General features: G+C 35.9%; 1 protein-coding gene across 6 annotated transcripts in view; it reads left to right on the top strand.

Annotated features, from left to right (window-relative positions):
• LOC136036202 (nuclear pore complex protein Nup205-like) overlaps positions 1-24,487 on the top strand; it is a 378,694-nt gene that overhangs the window by 249,969 nt on the left and 104,238 nt on the right. For 2 of the 6 annotated variants that reach the window (XR_010619661.1, XR_010619662.1), the window contains exon 1: positions 13,722-13,761. The exons of 1 other annotated variant lie outside the window; for it this stretch is intronic. The gene's annotated coding sequence lies outside the window, so the exon portion shown is untranslated. Of the gene's footprint in view, positions 1-13,721; positions 13,762-16,463; positions 16,479-24,487 lie in introns of those variants that run through there. 3 more of the 6 variants (XM_065718286.1, XM_065718289.1, XM_065718288.1) reach the window with 2 other exon arrangements.

The raw sequence follows: 24,487 nt of genomic DNA on the forward strand, positions 1-24,487 counted from the left end.
ACGGAATAATTTCTGATCGTTTTAAGTTTTAATGTTGCTCCTAACTTTCAGTTCAAAAAACTTGATTTTTATCATTAAATTTCTGATAACTTTTCTAAATAACGCCAGGAAATCTGGCTCCACTTCTACCAAAAAATCCCACCTCTTTACGGATATATTCTCTAGACAATTCATTCCTGGTGAAAATATACCACGGATAAATGCACTTACCATCTCCCCAAGTAAAATTGAGTAGGCAAAGAAAAAGCAAGACATAAGAAGAATTTCGTATGGGAATACTGGCAAATTCCCCCAAGTGTAAAAATTTTCTCTGAGAAATTCACCCTCTCGAAAACCCCATCCTGTAACATTATCCCCGTGGAAAATCCTCCAGCAGAAATTTCTCCCCGCCCCGAAAAATGTATGGTTACTTCCCATTAACAAATACTATACGTAAACAATATGCATATTTTGTATCTTAAAGACCTCTCCCCAGGGGGCGGATGAAGAGGGGTCATGATATCTCCAAAGGCATAAATATTAGGCCTTTCAACTACGCTAAATACAATGGCTGTATCATAATCTGGAGAAAAGGGAGGCAGAAGGGGGCCTAGTTGATCTCCAATCTTTTTGGTTACTCAAAAAGGGAATTAGACTTTTAATTTTTGTCTGAGTGAGTCGTCTCCCGATATTCTAGGACCACTGGGTCGACACGATCACCGCTAAGGAAAAAAAAACAGATAAACACGCATCCGTGATCTTTCTTCTGGAAAAAAATAATACAAAATTATACGTTTCAGCAGATAGGAGCTTGAAACCTCTGTTGACAAGATTCTCTGATACGCTGAGCTTTATGGTGTCATTTTCATTAAGATTCTACGACTTTTAATGGGTATTTCCCCCTTTATCGAAAAATCAGGCAAATTTTCTCAGGATCATAGCCTTTGATGGATAAAATTAAATAAAAAAAACAAGTTTTTTTAACTGAAAGTAAGGAGCGACATTAAAACTTAAAACGCACAGAAATTACTTCGTATATGAAAGAGGCTGCTTCCTCATCAACGCCTCGCTCTTTACGCTAAAGTTTGACTCTTTCTCTCAATTCTTCTTTTTAAAACAGTAAAAAACTTTAGCGTAAAGAGCGAGGCGTTGATGAGGAAGCAGCCTCTTTCATATACGAAGTAATTTCTGTGCGTTTTAAGTTTTAATGTCGCTCCTTACTTTCAGTTAAAAAAACTTGTTTTTTTTTATTTAATTTCTGAACGTTTTTGAATCAATGCATGTTTTGATTTTGGCTCTCCGCAGAGGAATAATCAAAACGAAATTTGCATATTTTTTATTTTTTTTGGCTCAATGGCTTTCTCATAATTTTGATCGAATGATTTTGAGAAAAAAAGAGCGGGGGACGAAGCCTAGTTGCCCTCCGATTTTTTGGTTAATTAAAAAGGCAACTAGAACTTTTCATTTTTTACGAATCTTTTTATTGGTAAAAGATTTACGTAACTTATAAATTAGCTTACGTAAAGAACTTTTGTATTCTCATGTTTTTATTACATATATGAGGGGATTCGCCCCATCGTCAGTACCTCGCTCTTTACACTAAAGCTTAAATTTTATCCCAATTCATTAAGAATGACCCCCTGAATCACAAAAGCCGTAGAATAAATAGTTGAAATTACTAAAAATACTTTAGCGTAAAGAGCGAGGTATTAGAAGGAGGTGAGCCCCTCATATGGGTAATAATTTCTGTTTGTTTTAAGTTTTATTGCGGTTCCTTACTTCCAGCTGAAAAAGCTTTTTCACATTTATTTTTTAATTGTTTTTTTTTAAATAATGCTAGTAAATGCTTTTAAATAATGCTCCCTTCATGGAAATTTTCTTCTCCCATTACAAATTCTCGAAGGAAAGTTCCCCCAGCATACCCCCCTCTTCTCAACCCCTCCCCCAAACCAAAAAAAATCCTCCTGAAAACGCCTGTATACTTCCCAATAACCATTACTATATGTAAGCACAGGTCAAAGTTTGTAACTTGTTGCTCCTCCCACGGGGACTGTGGGGGAGTAAGTCGTCCCCAAAGACATAGTTATAAGGTTTTTCGACTACGCTGAATAAAATGGCTATCTCAGAATTTTGATCCGTTGACTTTGGGAAAATAATTAGCGTGGGAGGGGGCCTAGGTGCCCTCCAATTTTTTTGGTCACTTAAAAAGGGCACTATAACTTTTCATTTCTGTTAGAATGAGCCCTCTTGCAACATTCTAGGACAACTGGGTCGATACGATCACCCCTGGGAAAAAAACAAACAAAAAAACAAAAAAAACAAATAAACACGCATCCGTGATCTGCCTTCTGGCAAAAAATGCAAAATTCCACATTTTTGTAGATAGGAGCTCGAAACTTCTACAATAGGGTTCTCTGATACGCTGAATCTGATGGTGTGATTTTAGTTAAGATTCTATGACTTTTAGGGGTCGTTTCCCCCTATTTTCTAAAATAACGCAAATTTTCTCAGGCTCGTAACTTTTGATGGGTAAGACTAAACTTGATGAAACTTATATATTTAAAACCAGCATTAAAATGCGATTCTTTTGATGTAGCTATTGGTATCAAAATTCCATTTTTTAGAGTTTTGGTTACTATTGAGCCGGGTCGCTCCTTACTACAGTTCGTTACCACGAACTGTTTGATATTAAACTTAATGAAACTTATATATTTGAACTCATCAATATAAGCCAATTATGTTAATATATCTATTGGTATCAAAATTTTATTTTTTAGTTTCAGTTACTCTTGAGCCGGGTCGCTTGTTATAAATCATTACCATGAACTGTTTGATAATAACATCGTAGACCAAAAATATTCCCAGAAATCAAGCCTTTTAAGGCTTCTTAGAGTTTTTGCACCCCTCCCACCGGAAAAATAACTCTTAAAACAAAAGTCCTGGATACAGTCCTAGGGATTATATATCAATTTCTACCTCCACCCTCTTCTCGTCTCTTCTTTAGAACTAATTTTGCATCGGGAAAGGGCTTAGATTTGCAATTTGTCTGTTGCTTACAGACAGTATCCGTTATTCGGAAACATACGGACTTTTATGAGAGTTCTATTTCTTTTTTTATAAGTTGGGAGTGACTAGAGATCAACCAACCCTTGTCCTAAAGCTGTTTTTTTTTCTCTCTTAGTGTGTCTGATCGATATTTTGAGGTACCTACTTTCTCTCTGGCTGCTCAATTTTTGCGTTGGAGAATTTTCCCTTGGGGGAATTTTCCGTGGAGGGGGAGAATTTTCCTTTTGGGGGTGTATTTTCAGAGGGAGGCGGAGAAATGTCGCTCCCATGCAAGCAGTTATCTTTATTGTAAGTTTTTTTGTGTTGAAGTTTTGATCAGTAAAAAAGAACACTGCTCGAGATATCAAACCGTTTTTGGAAAAGCGCAAATGACGCTCTGGGCTTTAGAAGTTTTAGGGGGTAATATACAGGAAAAAACATCTTATATAACAAAACACCAATGAATAAGTTTATTTTTAAATATGTAAATTTTTCTTTGGGATTTGTCGTCCTTAATTTTTTTTATATTAGGTGGAATTCGGGGAGCTTGGGAGCGAACCTTTTATCATATATCTCTATTTTTACTATGCTTTTATTGTATACTGTTGTCTAATTGCAACTGTTCGTATTTCTGTACCATTATTTTTTTCGTTGTATTTATTTTTTCTTTGATATAAGCTTCAATTTTCAAATATCACAGACTAACCGGCTTGGGTAAATTTTAGGGATTATTATGATTAAATTTGGAATGCTGGGTCAATTCTGATCTACTGAGAAGAATTAATCATAAATGACATTTGATTCGGTGCGTAATATTTCACGCTTTAAATATGGCATACAACTACTTTACAATGGCCCTGACGCTCTACGATGCAATCTCGTCGTTTAATGTATTCATACGGAAAAACCCATCATTCCTGAGAATTGCGTCACTGCATTTACCCAGTTTAGGATGTCAACAATTAAGCAATTCATTGCCTAGTAACCTCGTATTATGTGTTTCCTTTCAGCTTCAAAACCAGTTCAACTTCGTCAGTAGAAAGAGTAGGATGTTAATGTGCGATTTTATTCCCTGAGTTCTTTAGTGTAACGTTAATAACTAATTGTTGCACTATTTTACTCGGGGTGTAAAGTTGTAGTTTTCAGCGCCGATTGGCTGTAAAGAAGTCCATTTAATGAGTTATTGAATGTAGAAAAGGTAAAGTAGTGAAAGGGAATGTATGGAAATTTTGTGAGAAACATTAAGGTAGCAAATATATTTTGTATGAAAGGAAGAGAAAAGGAGTTACATCCAGGAGACGTCAGTATGGACCACAGGATAAAGAAGAAGAATTTAAAAATATGTATTAAAAAAGAATTTTGTAATTTTTTTTAATATTGTAGTCTTTTTGAAAAAAAGTGCGAAGTCTTACATTGTACTCGCTGATTAAAGGTTATCTCACATTTTTCCTAAAAGACAGCTGTGAAAAATTACTAGTCCTGGATATAGCAAAACCTACAGGAAACAGTCAAACGCTTCGGTTCAATTCAAACCTACTAAATTTTAACGGGGTGGGTACCACAACATGTGTTTGTGTTTAAAAAATGTAAGTTTTCGTAACGTAAGCATGGCACGGTTGTTTTCGGGGGGGGGGCCTATGTTCGTGGAAATTTAGTTGAAATTGTTATTTAGTGCCGTTTGTAAAAAAAAGGGTTACAAAAATATAACCAAGTGGGTTGACTTTTCTGGGGTCATACGGAACGTAAACCCGAGTTCCAGTTCCCTTTTAATTTCCGAAATCTATTGAAGGCTTGCCGGAAGTTCCTTTAGCATACAATGTACCCCCGCAGCCCATATAACATCAGTTTCATGCTCAGCCATCGAACGTTTCAGGGACATTTGGGGGGGGGAGTAATTGGATGCAGAATTGTTACTTAGGGGGAGAGGTAGAGCTAGGTCAGAAGACGCTAATTGAATTCAGGCTATCAAAACCATTTATGTTAATCTGGGGAAGGAGGTTAAACTTTGTTAGTTTTCAAGACGGTCTTATAGAACTTACGAGAGAGGCTGATTGCCCTCCAATTCCTTTCTACTACTTTTACTTCTAACTTACTGCAGCACCAAGCCGCCTGGGCTATGCACGCTCCTCCATAAGCCGCCCTCCTAAGAAGCTCGAATTTTTCTTAAACCCTTCCTTACAAGCTCCTTGCACCAAATTCGGGGTGATCTGTTTTTTTATACCCTAGATGTTTGGCCGAAAAGGACAATTTATGAAAATCTTTCATCCGTAATGAGTTAAATTGCATTACTCCCAGTAATGGGTTAAATTGCATGGTGATGCAGAACACCATCGTGGGAGGATCCTCTATAGGAGGACAACTGCGGCAGGGCGTAAGATCCAGATTTATGGACAACGGCCTCTGTTAAGGGCTGCCTCGACCCTTTCGGGGTACCTGCAAGACTGGGAAACTTGCGGTCAATTTTTCCCACTTGAGGAGTGGCGCCCCTTGAGGAAATTATAGCCTAGTAAACAACACAGCACTCGTACGGGATTCTGATTATTGGATATTTTTCTGGGCTTGGTTTGTTTTGATGGGCGTTTTCGGGCTGAAAAACCTCTTCCTAGCTAATTTATCTATTATGGGCTGCCTCCCCGTAGTAGCATAATATTTGTAGGCATGAATATATAATGAGTCGGAGGTAATAGGCTTGGGACTGTCTGTGCAGGATCTTGACTCTTGTTGATAGAAGAGCATCGTCAAGTGCTGAAAACCAGGTTGTGACCAAAATGGGCCCAGGATTGCACAAAGCCTCCAACTTACTGGAGGTCCCAGGGACTTCTTGCTGTCCGGTTCTAAGCCGGCTTAAGCGCTTCGGTGTAGACTTGAGAAGATATTTTGGTGCCCATCCTGCACTGGTATCCGGGATCACTGCTTTTCCTGAGGCCAAAATAACTTCCAAGATTTAAAGAACATGAACTTGGAATGTTACGACGTTCAAAAGTGACTAGCGCATCGACATTTTGACTGACGAATTCAGACGGTTTGAACTGGATTTATTAAGTTTCAGAAACTCATATCCCAGGGGTAGGAAGCATGAAATTAGGTGACATAGAATTTGTTTACTCAGGAAGAAAGGATAGGGTACATAGACAGGGAGTAGGGCTCATGATGAATAAGGAAGCTGATATGTCTTGTTTAGGCTGGGAAGGTACTAATAATAGAATACTAATTGCTCATTTTATGACTAAAAAGTTTAGGGTATCAGTTATAGTAGTATATGCCCCTGTTGAACCGACTGATGGATATACTAGTAACTCAGATGAATTTTACTTACAGTTACAGGAGCAAATAGACAGGGTACCAGGTAGAAATATGGTGTTTTTGCTAGGAGATTTTAATGCCCAGGTTGATAGAAATAGGGATAGATGGTATCCTAGCCTAGGTAAATTTGGTGTAGGAAAAGAAAACAGTAATGACTATAGGCTGTTGCAATTTTGTAGGTATAACAATCTAGTTATAACCAATACGGTGTTTGGTCACAAAATGGCCCATAAGTTGACATGATATTCACGTAATGGTAAGACAGCAAACCTTATTGATTATGTTATTGTAAACAGAAGACTAGCAGGATGAATACAAGATACTAGGCTGTATAGGAGTGCTGTTATTGATGTTAAAAGATCACCATCTAGTTGTGTCTAAGGTTAATTTAAAGCTGGAATTTCGGAAGGGTAACTCCCTCCCGGAAAGTTGTGATGTTGGTAGACTCCAGGATGAAAATTTGAGAAAAAACTTCCAGGAACAGTTGAATCCTAAACTTGAGAGTTTAAAATTTGACAATGTGGAAGATGGATGGAATAATTTCAGAAAAACAATTTGTGAAGTTGCTGATGAGTCCTAGGGAAGAGTGCTAAGACTGCAACTAGGAATATTAGTGAAAAAGCTTCAGGTTTAATAAAGAGTAGAAGGGGTTTGTATAAGAATTATCTGAGTGATAGGTCGGATGAAAACAAAAGGAATGTAAAGAAAGTGGAAAAAGCATTAAAATATGAACTAAGGAGATGTGAAGTGGAGGCGATGGATAAAATTGCTGAGGACCTGGAAGATGCGGCTAGACGGCATAATAGTAAAATATTATACTGGCATGTTAATAAATTGAAAGGGAGTAGCCAATATGGACTACTCCCAGTTAAAGATAGAAATGGGGCCACAATTAGTGATAAGGAAAAAGTTAAAGAAAGATGGGTGGAACATTTTGAGAATGTGCTAAACCGAGATAGAGTTGCAGGAAAAGATATAGATGAAAATGAAAAAGTTTGTGATACCTTGGATGTGAAGGAAGATTTGTTTAGTGAAGAAGAATTAGCGACAGTTCTAAAAGGATTAAAAAATAATTAGGCCCCAGGTGCTGATAGTATGATTAATGAGTTTCTTAAATATGGTGGCTCTGAGGTTAGGAATAAGCTACTGAAGATTATGAACATGATTTTTGAAAAAGGGGAAATACCCAATGACTTTAGGAAACCCTTAATTAAACCACTGTATAAGAAAGGTGACAAGAGTGAGTGTCGTAATCATCGAGGCATTAGTCTGGTCTCTGTAGGTAGCAAATTACTGAGTAATATGATACTTCTTAGACTGAGACATGCCGTAGACAAAGTTTTAAGGGAAGAACAATGCGGTTTTAGAAAAGGTAGAGGATGCGTCGACCATGTTTTCACTCTTTGGTTAATAATTGAGAAGTCCCTTCTTTGTCAAACACCTTTGGTCCTCAGTTTTATCGATTATGAGCAAGCTTTCGATTCTGTTGATAGAAGAGCGTTAACAAAGGTCTTATCGTTATATGGTATACCAGAAAAATACATTAAAGTGATTTGTGCTATGTACGAGAATAATACTGCTGCGGTTAAGGTAGGAAATGAGGTTAGCAACTGGTTTTGTATTAAATCAGGAGTTAAGCCGGGTTGTGTTCTATCCCCCTTTATATGGATCATTTTAATGGACTTCGTCTTAAGGAGCACAGGAAAGGCAATTGGAGACCATGGAATCAAATGGGGAGGAAGAACTCTCCTGGACTTAGATTATGAGGTTAGGAGGTTTTAGGAGGTTGGAGGTTTTGCGAGTTCAGGGTGCTAAAATAGGCTTGAAAATTAATGTTAAGAAGACTATGTCACTATGGCTAGGAATAAGTGAAGATGAAAAGGTGACGTTGGGTACCGAAAAGATTGATCAGGTGGACATCTTCACTTACATTCGTAATATTATTAGTAAAGACGGTGGGAGCAGTGAAGATGTTAAAAGTAGAATAGCTAAGGCTCGGGGTGTTTTTTCACTGTTAAAAAAAGTTGGGAAGAATAGGAAGATAAGTCTACTAACCAAGATTAGAATATTGGAAGCTATAGTGATGACAGTGGTCAAATATGGCTCTGAACCATGGGCACTTCGAAAAGCAGGTGAAAATTTACTAGATGTTTTCTAGAGAAATTGCCTACGGATTGTTCTGGGTACCCGGCTGACTGACCGTATTTCAAACAGTAGGTTCTGCGAAAAGTGTGGTTCAATCCCGCTTTCTAGGGCTGTAATGAAAGAAAGGTTGAGATGGCTATGCCACGTTATACGGATGAAGGATGACAGATTACCGAAGATTGTCCTTTTTGGCCAACCGTCTGGGGCTACACGGAAAGCAGGTCGTCCTTGTCTGGGTTGGGAGGATGTCATAAATAAAGATTTAAAGGAAATGGGACTTCTTCGGAGGGTGTAAAGAGGGAGGCTTTAAATAGATTAGGTTGGAGGAGGAGCGTGCGTATCTGTGTTGACCTCAGGGGGCTTGGTGCTGCAGTGAGTCATTAGTAGTAGTAGTAGTTCCATCTGTATAACATGTCCTAGCCATCTCAGCCTTTCTCTTACTATGGCCCTAGAAAGTGGGATAGAAACACATTTTTCATACTGCCTGCTGTTTAAAATTCGGTCAGTCTATCGGGTAAACAATCTGTAGACAGTTCCTCTGAAAAAAAATGTTTTATTTCGGAGCATCCACAATTCAGAACAACACTGTCACCACTACCGCTTCTAATATTCTAATCTTGATTCGCAGACTCATCTTCCTATTTTTTAAAACTTTATACAACTGAAAAAAGGGGCCTAGGTTTATTCTATTTTCAACATCTTCTCTAAAGAGTATGGATAACTGATATCAGTCACCCATACTCTGATCTTTACTGCATCCACTATTTTACTATTAATAATACTCAGGTAAATGATGTCATCCATCTGTTCAATCTTATCGTTACCTAACATTACCTCTTCAACTTTACTTGTTCCCAGTGTAAGCGACTTAGTCTTCATACCATCAGTTTTAAAGCCTATTCTTGTGCCCTGGGCTCTCAAACCCTCCAAAGTAATCTAGTTTGCCAACTTTTTCACCAGGACGCTAAAATTGTCAACGTAATTCAAGTCCAGTAAAGTTTTTGCTTTGTCATTTAATTACATGCTCTCCCGTGGCCTTTACCGTGTTCCTTAGCGCAAAGTCCATTAAGAAATCTGTATAAATAAGATTAATATTAAACCAGATTCTAACCTCATTTCCTCCCTTAACTGCAGCAATGTTATTCTCGTACGTAACACCTAGTCACTTTAATGTATTAATTTAAAAAGCAAAGTTTCCGAAGGAAGTAAAGAGCGAATTTGAAAGTTAAAACGAAAAATAATTATTAGTTCGCAGCCTATCTAACATATTTCAATAAAACTCGTACAAATAAGCCATCTGGTGGAATTTCCCTATGTTTGTAGGATCACAGAAAACGAGCACTTTATTGAAAACACAAAAGTCAAGTATAAAAAACAAGAAAATTGAGTTGGGAATCAAAAGTTATTACATAGCCTCATAACAACAAACTAATCTGTAACGCTTGTTATAGTCTTATATGATTTATGATATCAGTAACTTTCAGTAACATATACAATTAAAATTTCTTAAAAACTTAGGCATAAAAATAAGTATTATCTTAAGTGAAAAGTCATTAAACAACATAAAATATAATGGATTGGTTTATCAGGTAACACCATTGTCTCACCTAGTATTACTTGAAATGAAAAATATGAACTCAGGAAAGCTGGTTATTCCTCTCTATACAACGGAGAATTTTAACCCATGATAAAATTCTAAAAGCGAGTCTGTCGTCCTAATACTACCAAGATTGGTTCACATCTAAATTCTCTGCAAAACGATAGCTGCCAAATTAAGCAAAAAAAAAAAAATTAGCAACAGTCCTAAAATGTTCTATTTTCTTTAATAAATCTGTGCCCGTTTTCACCTTAAATTTGATGCAGAAGCGACACTGCAGTCATTCTCCCGGAGGGTGGGGGGAAGCATTTATTCAAAAAATTAAATTTATTAGCAGGAAAGTAGCTCCAGGCGAGAAGCTTTGAAGGTTAACAAAGCAGACAGCTTTGCATATCAAGGCATGTTTATTGCAAATTTTGCTACCTCAACAGAAATGTGCCTTTAGGCTTTTGGGAATTATTTGACGTGTCCCTAAATAGAAGAGCCACTATTACATAGAAAAGAATCAAAATTTAAAAAGACAATTTCTTGTTTAGGTACGATAGATGGTATTATAAACTGGGTTTATTAAAATGAACTACAAAGGACCACTCCTTTGTCTATTTCTGAAGTAATAGCTACTTCGAACTTACAGTTTCTTATATAAATATGGATGCACTGGAAAAACAGTTAGGTTCTACCTTAGCCATATTCATTTTTAACGATTTTGCCCACGAAGGAAGGGACGTTCAAGCCATTATTTGCTAATCAAGACAAGCCACTACAATACATCAAAACAGGGCCTAACGGAGCTATTGAATGAGTTCCAAAGAAAAAAAATTAATATTCCCAGCTTGTCCCTACAGTTATAATACCAATAGTGTATGATATATAATTCTAAATTATATAAATTGTATATAAACACGCTTTAGTGTTACTCGAAAGGAAGAAAAAATCAACCATAATCTCAATTATGGAAATCCCATTATTCTTTTTATACAACAAAGAATTCTAAGTTGACACAAATTCAAAATTAGTTAGACAGTCCTAATACTATCAATATGACTTCACTTCGAACTTGTCTACAATATAACCATGGATTTTCTCTAAAATGTATTTATTTTTATACTATTAAAAGTGTTCTCAGTGCTTTACTTTTATTGTACAATGTCTGTATTTTTTTGCGTGTTTTCGGGAAAGTCCTACTTTTCTATAGTCCTACAAACATAGGGAAATATTAGATCTACGATGCATAAGCAACATAAGGTGTTGCGGCAACCTTTGTTTGGCTTTGGCAAGTAAAGGGTTGCGAGAGCAACACTTTGGTTTTGCTTCCTTGCTTCGATTAAACGCTGAAGTTGTTAATCTGTAATGATCTTCAAATAAATACTAGGTACACCAGCTCGCAAAAGTTGCAAACCCCTCATCGCTGAAGATGAATGCAGCCTAACAGCCGATTATTACTTACAAATCCCCTACATGTATTACCACTGGAACCAAATTGGTCTTACCATCAAATACACTGGAAACAAATGAAAGGTACACCAACTAGCAAAAGTTGCTAACCCCTTATTGCCGAAGCCGACTATGAGTTAACAGCCAACTATTGCTTAAAATTTCCCTATGTGTCTTACAATTGGTGTCGACCTATTTTTGGTTTCAGTGTGTACTGAAAAACAAACTTTCAAACTGGTATATCTCATGAAAAAATTTTTCTACCAAAAAATGGATGACATATACTTTGATCAGCTCATCAAGAGCTATCGATTGTCGTCGAAAAAAAAACTATCTGTGTTAGTTCAAAAGTTGACTTTTTTGCATTAAGCCAAGTTTCTAACGTCATCACTTCGAAAGGAGTAAAAGATAAAATCGAATTTCTTCAGCAATGAGAGAACTTTTAAAGTTTAAGAGGCGCATCTGATACCATTTCTGTATTGACCTATTTTTGGTTTCACTGTGTGCCTTGCTACTGACGTTGTCAACTCTTTAAACTTCCAAACTGATATGTCTCAAGCAGGAATTTTTTTACCAAAAAATGAATGACATATACTTTATTCAGCTCATTAAGAGCTATTGAATTCCCGTCGAAAAAAAATCTATCTGTCTTAGTTCAAAAGTTGACTTTTTTGCAAAAAAAGGAAAGGAAAGGAGCAAAGGATAAACTCTAATTTCTTTAGCAATGAGAAAACTTTTAAAGTTTAAAAGGCACAACTGATACCATTTCTCTACCGCAATCCCAAGTGCGAAAAACAGAATGATAAACTCAGCTGAAATCACGAACAAAAATGAGGAGAAACAACAGATTTTTGGCCCGAGGCAAGAGTTCTACGAAGCTTTCCAAAATGCAGTCATATTCCTCAATCCGGCCTAAGGTCCACACTTTCCGTAAAAACCGTAGAGGTTAGACCTTTTCCATTTTCTAGGAGTAAGCTGAAATCGGGGTGCTAGGAAAAAAAGAAAAAACAACACGACAAAACCTAAGTTTTGGTCCCGCAACACAATTACCAGGTGATTTACTTGTACTAGTATTATTGAAATGTTAGATAAATCGTGAAGTAATAATTTTTGTTCGCTTTTTTTCCAACTTAGTCCCTCAGAAGAATTTTTTTTTTTTTTTTTTTTTTTTTTAATGACTTCTAAGATTTGTATCACGCATTGACTTACTTGGTATTCTAAAAGTAACTATTTTTGTAAAGAAGATTTTCATGGTCTTCAAAACTTAAGAATATTTTCTGTATCTATCATAAAGTTTCATGAGCTTGCCGCGTTCACCCCACCCCATCATTCAATTCTGATTCTTGGATCAGAATTTAAATTCCTGGTATCATGAAATGCAATAGTACGAGGAGCATTCCAAAATACGCGGAATTTTTGTCAACAAAGTAATGGCACCCGTTTTCTATGACTGAGAAGGAGTTGTACCCGTGGACTTTTTAGAAGGTTGAAGGGATCTCTGGATTTCAATAAAATATTCTAAAGGGATGGATGTATTACCTGGGAAGTGATGAGACATTGAAAGAGGTTAACTTGAAAAAAAAATCCATTTTAATCATGAATATCAATAAACAATTACAAAATTCTGAATATCTTTTAATTTCCTTAAACTATCAGATATAGGAACTATATTTAAATGGATATAGGTGTGTTTTCCTGCAAAATTTGAAGTTTACAACAAAAAGTTTATTATCCATATTTTACAAAATAATGCATGTTTAGGCGCTGAGAAAAGGAACGTAGAATGGAAATAGCTGAGTATTCCAAAATTGGAACTGACCTTGGTTTGGTTTAATGCCATGCAGGACATGCAAAAGAAAATGCAATATTCTCTAATAAAAATGAATTGCTCACTAGAAAATGAATTCCAGTATTATTGCAACTAAACTTGTTACTTCACTAAACATCCCTTCCCCATTTCTAGAGACCGGACAACTTTAGACATACAGGTGTGGAACAGCATTAAACAAAAAAGAGTTAGAATGTAACTTGACAACTAAAACATATCGCGGAAAAAATGTAAGTAGGTTTTCAGTACTATGATTTCTATATAAGTGCCTATAAATTACAAGTAGTTGAAGCCCCTAAGACTGATCCCATCGCACTAAACTTTTTCGGAGAATGCGCTCGGCTACCTTACCACAAATCATTACCTTCGAGTAGATTGCTCGTTCTTGTTTGTCATAAAAGAAATAGAAGAAAAGAGAATATTTAAACCAGGGGTGTGTTCCAGCTGACGGTTTTTCAGTAACTGCAGTAACTGCGCGGTAACTGCCCATTTCTAACTGCAGTAGAGCCAGTGGGAACGGCACAGTAAGCTGACTAGCAGTAGCATCATTTTCGAATTAAATGCACGTGTTTAAAAATTTAAGGGACAGTTTAATGCTGATTAGTATAATTTTTTTATTCCTTCTGTTTCAGGGTATTTAGAGAGGTTCTAAGCCAACCATGGGCATTTGGCTGTCACAAATGATTTGCTCAAATGAGCTGGTGAAAAATAAATAGATCATATACTTTTTCTCTTTTTTTATTATTTCAAGACTAGAATATCACAAAACTAAGCATTCAAATAGCTTGATTGTATTTTAAGCATATACAATCCCTGATGGAGTTTTGTTGATACCTGTCTTGAATTGATTTGTCTAAATAAAATGGGCCTATAGCATTTACAGGATAGTAGTGGGACAACTATAGCAAGTATTTTATCAATATTCTACTTTTTTTTAAATAATTATTGTTCTCTGGTCAAATTTGTGTTCCTTGCTAAGTGGTAGGCGCTCTGGGCTGGAATGCTTTGTCCAAGGTGTACAGGTTTAATTCCTGGCATTGTCAGTTTAATTTGTTTTGGATAGGGGTTGGTGATATGACTAACCTCAGCTAGAATTGTCCTAACTTTAAATGAGTACAGATGGAAATCTAGGGACAGTAAGAAGGATGGGCATGCAAGAGCATAGGCTGGCTGGTCTCTAGCTTCCTATTGCACTACCTGGCTAAAGGACCACCAGGTCCTTTACTGGCCTGCTGACTTAGCCATAGAAAATTTCTTTCAAACCCATTGAATATAAGTAAAAATGAAGAATACCAGTATGATGGTCCTTCTATTTCCCTGTAATGTGGATGTATGGACAAGAGTGTGGGTCATGAGAGATAGCTTGTGAATGTAATTGGGGTGAATGTTCTGCAAGATTTAAAAAATGTATGACTGTTGCTCAGGTTGGCAACTGAACACAGAAGTATAATTTTGTTATTTGTTTTTCTTTCTGACTATCATGCTTATTTAATGTCCAGTATTTTAAAGTTAATCTTCTTTAATTTGTCTTTAATTGCCATGGCCCTAGGGCTTAAATACAATAAAACCTACTTATATCCATTGATTTTCTTTAAATAGATAGTAGCTCTATGTTTCCTAGCTTCAGCAAATTTAAATGTAATTGTGAGACCAGGGATTACAAAGTAGGTGAAAACTTGCAAATGAACCTCTGGTATCAATAAAAATTTGTAAGAAATGGATATCAATTTAAAGATTAAAAAAACTGTTAGAAAACAAAGAAGACAAATGAATAAACAAAAGTACCCTTTACAACCATTTAATGAATTTTCACAAATATAGGCCACCCTTAAGATTGAAATGAACAAAGCTTCAATTATGAATCCATTTTCCTTTAAACAGACTGAAGGGGCAAACCTCCAAGCTTTGACAAATTCAATCTCACTTTTGGGCATTCTCACCTTTCCTTTTCATAGGAAACTTTCTTTGGATGTTTCCCATCCAACTAAAAACAACACGGACAGCATCAGGTACAAGTGACCTTCTACTTAGCCTACATACCAAAGGGAAAAGCATGCATCTCTATACTATAATTTACCTCCAACCTGTCTAACGTGCAAATATATAGCCAAAATTATGTAGTTCCAACGTGTTCTGTCACCTGTTACCTTTACCCCCATTCTTGCTTTGTTACAGTTGCTTCAATTAACAGGGAGTTAAAGGTTGAGGGATAGATTGGAAGAATCAATGGGAAACATGTAACTTCAGCAATATATATTTTTGAAGGTCATCAAAGATCAGGGCCCTCTAGAGCAAGAATGAGTAGAGATGTGTACTTTGAAATACCTTCCCAGGACATACTTTAGCCTGTAGACCCATTCCTGAAAGTTTCATTTTCCTAACCTAACCCCTTTCAGTGATAGCAAGAAGTCAATCAACTAGAATTTTACTGGATAAAATTACCATCCTTTGGAATAGACTCTGAATAGTCTACCCTAGCCTACTTCTTCAATAGGATTAAAGACAGTCTCAGAATAATGATTTGGCAGCCCATAAATCCTCAACTTATCTGTAATACTTCACCTAGGCCTGTTTACAGAGCCTAAAAGGAGTTAATGCTTAAAATGCTACCATGTGGGAATTTAATGGAGCCTCAATGTTACCTGGAAGAAGTCAATCCTTAGAATGATTCCAAACGGCAAGTTAAGGTAATAATTATGCCTGGATATGCCAGAAAACATGGAAATCTTTAAATTAAATAATAAGTTTTTCATTGATTTAACCTACTTGCTATTAGATAGCCTACTACTCAGGGTGTCCTTTCATGTTGATCCCAAAATATGGTTATTTACTAACCTGGCTCAGATCCCCCTTTCTTTTGCAAAATCACTGTCCCACCTTCTTCCAAGCAAATAACTTAATATTCCATTACTTCATTCTTGTCCATATTTATTTTTTGTTGAATGAGATTTTTGTTGAAGAAGGTGAATTATGTACTTACTGCGCTAACCATTCTTTTGAGCACGGTAAGAAAATCACTTACTGCGGTTACTGTCGGCGGTAACTATTCTCGTTCCCAGCGGGTTGGGCAGTAACCATTTTCCTACTAGGAACGGAAATAGTAACCATTCGGTTACTACAGTAAGTCCCTGGAACACACCCCAGTAGGTATAAAAGGATAATTTAAACAAACTAAAGATTCAATAACAGATTATTTGAAAAAAAAAAACGCTTCATGATCTTAGTGCCTCATGTGCATCATCTAATAAAATATTTTTAGATTCCATCCCAAATCATTCTAGTCCTATCTCTGAGGATGACTTGGAATCTATGGACTTTGTCCTAATCTTAGTTTCACCTTTAAATCAACATTACAAATAAATCTTCCTCAACAAAAAATCAATCCATCAAAAGAAATACAGGTGAAATTCTAGTTAATTGACTTCTTGCTACCTATTTCAGAAAGGGTTTAGGTTAGGAAAATAAAACTTTCAGGGATGAATCTACAGACTAAAGTATGTCCTGGGAAAGTATTTTGAAGCAACTACCTCCACTCCTTCTCCCTCTAGAGGGCCCTGACCTTTGATGACCTTTAAAAATATGTGTGTTATAAAAGTGAAACTTTGCAAAATAGATGTTCTGCTTAATTGAAGTCCAACAAAATTGTTTTCAGCTTCATAACTTTGCTCAATTCCATTATGAGGTTTTAAAGCTATGCAAATACATTTCCTGAATTTTGAAAAAAAAACATTGATATGGCTCAAAATTCAACACAAATAACAGGAATTGTATTTTCAGAGCTAAAAGGAGAGAAAAAGCAACTAGTAACTGAAAATTAAGGTAAAATGTTGTTTTGTCAAAATTTCAATAGTTATAGACCTCTCATTTAGGCAAATTTCAGGGCCCTCTGGAGGGAGATGGGGTGGAGGTGGGTACTTTGAAATACCCTCCCGGGACATACTTTAGCCTGTAGACCCATCCCTGAAAGTTTCATTTTCTTAACCTAAACCCTTTCCAAGATAGCAAGAAGTCAATTAACTAGAATTTCACTGAACTACCTCCACTCCTCTCTATAGGGGGCCCTGACCTTTGATGACCTTTAAAAATACAAGTGGTATGAAAGTGAGATCTTTAGCTTAATTGAAGTACAATAAAATTATTTTCAGCTTCATAACTTTGCTCAATTCCATTTTATAAGGTTTTAAAGATATGCAAATACATTTCCTAAGTTTTGGAAATAAATGTTGATATGGCTCAGAATTCTACTCAAATAACAGGAATTACAGTTTCAGAACTAAAGGCAGAGAAAAGCAACTAGTAACTGAAAATTAAGGTAAAATGTTGTTTTGTCACAATTTCAATAGGTATAGACCTGTCATGTAGGCAAATTTCAGGGCCCTCTAGAGGGAGAAGGAGTAGAGTTAGTTCCTTCAAAAGACCTTCCCAGGACATACCTTAGCCTGTAGATCCATCCCTGAAAGTTTCGTTTTCCTAACCTAAACACTTTCCAAGATAGCAAGCAGTCTATCTTACTTATATAGTCAAATTTTACCAAATTTAACACAACAGGTTTACCCATTGATCATCAGTTTGAGTTGAAAAGGTTTTTGATGTTGAATCTCCTGAAATTGTTTTCATCCAAGAATCTCATTTGCCCTCTGTAGAAAATTTAATATTAAAAATTATACAATACATAGAAAAGATAGGGTCATTAATCTCTCTTCTCAAAAAGGTGAGGCCTTTTGACACTTGTGAGAAATGAGTTGATTAGCTCTATTGTTAACATTGATGATCAATCACCTGTGGAAGTATTAGTTACAAAGGTTGAGATGGATAATCAGCCTCCTCTCTTAGTTGTTAATATTTATATAAGTAAACCCTCTCCTTTCAATAATCCTGCCTTCAAGAAACTATTAGATCTTTCCTCAAACTAACTAATACTCAGCAATTTTAATCTTCCCAATTTACTATAGGATTCAACCCACCCTAGAGACCCTCAATCATTATTGCCATTGGATCTTCATAAAAAAATGAAATGAGAAAGGCTGAAGCTATTTCAGAAACATGTCCTAGTTGAAAGAAAATCAGCTTGGGAAGATATTTGTGAAAAACAATTTAATCAGTCAACTAAACCCTTGAAAAAATTCGAAAAATTTGCAGAATATCAGCATAGAAAAGAGTCTATTCAAGGGACTAAGTCTAATGATGGTTCACTAAAGTTCAAGCCAAATGAAGTGGCAGAGACATTGAATAGTCATTTTGCAGGTCAATCTCCAAATAATTGTGCACATAATGATGTTCTGTTTATGGAAGCTCAGTTTCCCCCAGGGTCTGTCCCAAATCTTGATAACATTTTTTGATGTGGATGATTTAGCTTCTACAATACAGTCTCTAAATGACCCAGCAATGGGTGAAAATTTTGTCCCTAACAAAATGCTTAGAGCTCTTTCATTAACTTTCTTGGTCCATCTTCTTTACTTCTTTAATATATGTTTGGAATCTGGTTCTCTTCCAATAGCTTGGAAGCCTTCAATTTTAATCCTAATATATAAAGGTAAAAGAGATTCTTCCAATCCTTCATCATACCATCCAATTGCCTTAACCTCATGCATAGCTAAAGTCACTGAGAAAATGATTAAGCTCAAGTTTGGATCCCTTATTATAATCCACTAATTGCTGGACAGGCAGGTTTTTTTGGAAAGGTAGATCCACTTTTGATAACCTAATTCAACTTGAGTATGATATTAAGAAAGCAAGGTGTATCTGCAGTTTTCTTTGACATAAAGAAAGCTTGTGATAATTTGGTCCCCATTGAAATCCTTAGGCAGGTTCACAAATTTAATGTTGGAAAAACTTTTGGAATTGGTGCAGTGCAGTATTATTTAATAGATCTATTAAAACTAGAGTTGGATCAGAAAGTTCCTCTGCTAAATTAGTTTCATTAGGTGTTCCTCAAGAAGGAGTTTTGAGTCCTCTTCTTTTCAACATAATGAGTAATGATATTATTTTGACTGATATGCCCTCAATAAAATTTGCCTTGTATGCAGATGACTTAGCCCTTTGGACTGAAGGTCCTTCTCCTGAAACTTGTCAACCCAAGCTGCAGGGAGCAATTGAAAAACTGTCAATGCAGCTTAATAATAATAAAAAAAAAATATCTAACTCAAAAACTACTGGCATGGTTTTTTCTAGGAAAAGTGATCATAGGCAAAGTTTTCCCTTAATCAATCTGACTGTATGACCAGCACCTTCTTTTTGACAGGAATGTGAAGTTTCTTGGCATTTGGCTTGATAATAAGTTAAATTGGAATGTTCATATCTCTTGTCTGACAGAAGCACTTGAAAAATGGCTGAATTTTATGCATGCTATTGCTAGGCAAAAGTGCAGTGCTAGGCAAGGTGGACTTTGAAAACTATTGATGTCTGTAATGTATAGGAAGATTGAATATTGTCTCCCTGTGTGCTACTCAGCTTCATAAAAGTTAATCTCTAAAAATATATTACATTGTCTTACAGATGGTAAGTTATGCCCTTTTTATGGGTGCATAATGTTAGTGAAACAATTGATCACATCCTCTCAGAATGCCCTCATTTCACAATTGAGAGAGATATTCTAATCAGAAAAATTGAATCATTGAGCCTGAACAGATCCTCCCCCCTTGTATTAGGTTTTACCCATGTTAGTAAAGATAAAGAGGTAGAAATATTAGAGTCATTGGGAGTTTTTGTGTCTTCAACAAATATTTTCAACCGGTTGTAATTTTATTGGTATTATTTAAGTTGCTTGCTTTTTACCAGTCACAAGAGAGTGGTGAGAAGAGAAGATGATTTGATCTGTATAATATTTTTATTCTTTTTCTCTTTTAATTTTTTTTTTGTTTATATTTTGTGAATCTTTGATTATTGTTTAATTTTCATTTGGTGATGCAGATGGTGAAAGCCAAGCACATTTTCTCTCCAACAGGAGGTCAGCAAGTGCTTCAGTGGCCTAGGTCTACTAAATATTTTAAGTTCATATTTGACACAATTGGTCTAAATTTGCTGAATCTTATTGTGAAGACTTTGTCAGGTTGAAGTTGAAATAGCTCTTGGTGGACTAAAGGTGCTCTACCTTTGCTTGCAGGTCCATGAATCAAAGGATAAAAATGTAGAAACTGCACTTTGCCTACTAAAACAATGCCTAGCTTTAGCTCTTTTATTATTAATGTAAAACCCACTGACCAGATAACTTGGTAATAGTTAACCTGAAACGCTAGTTTTGGGGCTTCCTAGTATAGACTACTGGGTAGCCTATGTTCTGTGATGCCATCTGTAGAGATGATTTTCCTATCTGGCTGCTTATAACTTCCTGGTTGAGGATTCAAATATCTCCCAGTTGAACAGGAACTCTTAATGTAGCCACTTTCAACTTTGCAATTAAATATGTGAGTTGACTCTGCAGATACTATGTCTTCTGAAAGTTGTTTCTATAGGTTGGCAACTCTTTGGCTAAAGAATTGGCTTGTTTCTCCAGTGTAACAATGTTTCTTTGAATGTACTCTGGTCATGTGATGCAAGGGGTAAGGAGATAGAGGAGGAAGGGTATATCTAGATACAGGCCAAATTTATGGGCAAGAATCACATCTTTTTTTCTGTATTTAAGTGTGGAAGTTTAAGACAGTGCAGACACTATTCATAAAACATTTGCTTCAATCCACTAATTATCTAAGTTGCTCCATGCTGTACTTTTTCAACACTTCTTTGATTTTTGGAAAAAGGGACAGAATAGACATTTCAGCCTCAAGTTGTAGTCAGTCCAGTTCCTTATCTGATTTCATAAATGCTGTAGGATGCTAGCTTGACATTCTCCTTTTGATGATGGCAAGAGATTGAAAGGTAGATGATGACACAGTCCTGGCATGAGTGCTGAAACTTAATCTATCATCAACAATGACTTTAAGATCTCTTTCTTAAGAAACTGCCTAGTGATAAGTACTTCCTTGTCTTATTGCTAAAGGTTCTTTGTTTTAATTCAACCCCTCCATAAATGGGTAAATATAGAATCCATTTTAAATATTCTCACTATGTTTTACAATAGTGCAGTGATGTATTTAGGGAGGGGACAGGCCCCCTAAAATCCCCCCAAATTTTTTAAGAGTTCAGTGTCTTGCTCTCAGCAGTCTCTTTTGAATTTTTTTTTTTTGTATACTCAGACAGAAGTGCTGCACAACAACAAAATTTCTCCCCTTTACATATCTATCTAGATCTTATATTCTAAAGATCCCTCTCATGTCCTTAGCTGAGAATTGTCACTTCCTTGGTCATTTCATCCCTCTGCTCAAGGCTTTGACTATTCTTAGTTCACACTTATTGTGGTTGGATTTCACCAGGTTGACAGATGTGTAAGCTTTGTTGCTAATATTTGACTTGAAATGACTATGTGATATTTAAAAAGAAAGCACAGTATATGTTGACAGGTATCTTAATGATGCAACAAAACTGTCTACAATCTCTTAATCATTTTTTTTGAAAAACATTGTGTGTAGTTGATGAAAATGGTCCTCACTGTTCCAGAAATTGAGTTAATGGTAGAAGGTATTCAGCTAATCTTATTCCTGGCAAAGCCATTCCAGTCAAAAGGATTACTAATGAATGTCTTTTTTTATTGCAGCCTTGTGGAATATTTTTCTTTTTTCATGTATTTAAATGCTGGAGAAAGATTGAAAACTAACAATGAAACAGATGTGCCCTGTAAGAAAATTGCATTGCAGCTAATCACCTTTTCAGTTTTTTATAGGGTGCAGATCTACATTTATTTTCAACTATGTTGGCCAGCATGAAAACCTCAACAATGCTTTAAATTACTTATTTTGTTTCATATTCTAGTAGAATATTTTATATGTAAATCTTACCCATAGTAATACACAAACTTTCTTTAACACCTCAGAAAAGCTATGAAATTCTTAAAACTTTTTGTAGTTATATAGCAATTGTAATTTTTGTTTGGAGTTTTTGTAGCTATAAAGCATGGTTAAATCCCACTTTCTAGGGTTATAAGGAGATAAAGGTTGAGATGGGTAGGGCACACTCTGCAGATGAAGGATGACAGATTGCTGAAGATTGCCCTTTTTGGCCTACTATCTAGGGCTAAATGGAAATCAGGTCATCTGTGGTTAGGGTAGGAAGATGTCAAAGAAAGATTTAAGGGAAATGGGAACTTCTTGGAAGGTGTAAAGAAGGATGATTTGAATAGATTGGGATGGAGGAAGAGCATGCATAGCTGTGTTGGCCTCAGGTGGCTTGGTGCTGTGGTGAGTTGTTAGTAGTAGTAATAGTTATGAAGCATCTGCTTTAAGTCCATAGCTCTATCAGAAAAGCTATGTTGCACAACAGAATAGTTTTTTTTTGGACAAAGATTCTATTTCCTTTTTGTTTTAGCAAATGAATATATTACCTTAATTTGCACTTCAGAGCAAAATAATATCCCATGTTGGATTTTTTGTGCTCTGTTGTTGAGATGGCGATTCAAACACTTTACACAAAATATAAAAGAACAGGGTTGTGACTGTGTACAGACCAGTGACATGCCTTCTGACTATGAGTGTGCTAGGATAGATGCAATTAAAACCCACCTGGTAACAGTGACCACATATAGGTATGGTCAAGGGGACCATGTAGTTTAAAAGTAGACATCACCACACAACATAAATTTCTGATAGAGTGTTTTAGTTGGTTGGGTATGACAAGCAGCATCAGCATCCTAGCACAACTGTTTTTTTTTATACATATATATTAACCACTATTTATAAGACTCAGATGATGGGCAGCTCTAGTTGTATCTTGAAGGTTTGGCTTCCCATCCTTTGTTGAGTCTCTTTTCAAAAACTTCAGCTGATGTTAACGACACTGTCTCCTTGCTTAAACAGTTCCAGTCATTGATGACCCTTTGGCTAAAGAAGTCTTGTCTGATTCTACAGCTAATTCTGGGCTTATGAAGCTTTTTAGAATAACCTTATGTTTGTCTTTCATTGGGTATCTGGGTAAAGAGCTCATTTTGGGGTTGGTTGACAAATTTATATGTGAGTTGCATGTTATTCCTCTTGCATTGGATGGTCAAAGATGGGAATTCTTGGTTAGATAGCCTTTCACTATATGTTTTCTCACCTAGTCCAGAGATGAACTTGGCTTCCCTCATTTGTACACCTTCAATCCACTGTGTATCATTTTTGTAAAAAGGTCCAGCAAGGCAGGTTTAAGCAGGCTAGATTGTCTATTTGGTCTTTCTTCCTCAAATTCAAACACATAGAAAGGGGAAAATTTTTTAATTTTCAGTGGCTGCTTTATAATTATCAAGTTTCTTTTCTCATAACTCAAAATGAGAGAAAAAACAGCTTGCACAATTGTTGCGCATTTTAACCAACAAATGTGTCATAAAATCCTTGTTGAATAAGAGAGGAGGATTGTTGATGCGTCAACAAGGAGGAATAGATTTATGGACAACCATTGTTGTATTTTTTTTTTGTCCCCTGTCTTCTGAGGCCTTGATTTGTTGTCAGCAAAGAAAGGAGAACAGTGACTCTGAAGTCAATTTTCCTATCTCCTCTTGGAATCAGCATATTAATCAAATAAATATGAAATAAAGTTGGAAATTATGCAGCCATGAAGGTTTGCACGAATTTGAAACCCATTTTGGAATTTAACGTTAAATATGTGAATTAGGTTTAAAGACTAAAAAAACAAAATATTTTGTGTTTCAGTCTCAAAAAATATTTAAATGCTGTAGTTCAAAATTTGTGAATTAAACCAACTTTTCAAATTAATTTGTCTAAACCATTGGAATAAGTTCTAAACCAAAGCATTAATAAACCCTTTTCATGAAATAGATCAACATTCAGAAGACACCTCAGTCATTGCTCTCACAATCACCTTGCTTGATATTAGCCTGGAGTCCTTTGATAACCTTTACCAGATTTCTGATGCTTGAAAGTTGAGCTTAATTTGTAGGCACTAGAAACCAATAAATCACTGAATTTCCTGAAATAGTTATCATTCCAATGTGCTCCTAGTCTCAACCTTTTACCTAGTGCTTTTAGTTTGAACGCCTTTTTTGTACATAACCTCTTTTCTTATTTCCACTGTGGCTAGGCTAGCCTAGTTCTGTTTTGTAAACTTGACAAGTCATCCCTAAATTAACTTAC

The sequence above is a fragment of the Artemia franciscana genome, chromosome 15 (genome assembly GCF_032884065.1).
Source record: "Artemia franciscana chromosome 15, ASM3288406v1, whole genome shotgun sequence".
NCBI lineage: Eukaryota > Metazoa > Arthropoda > Branchiopoda > Anostraca > Artemiidae > Artemia > Artemia franciscana.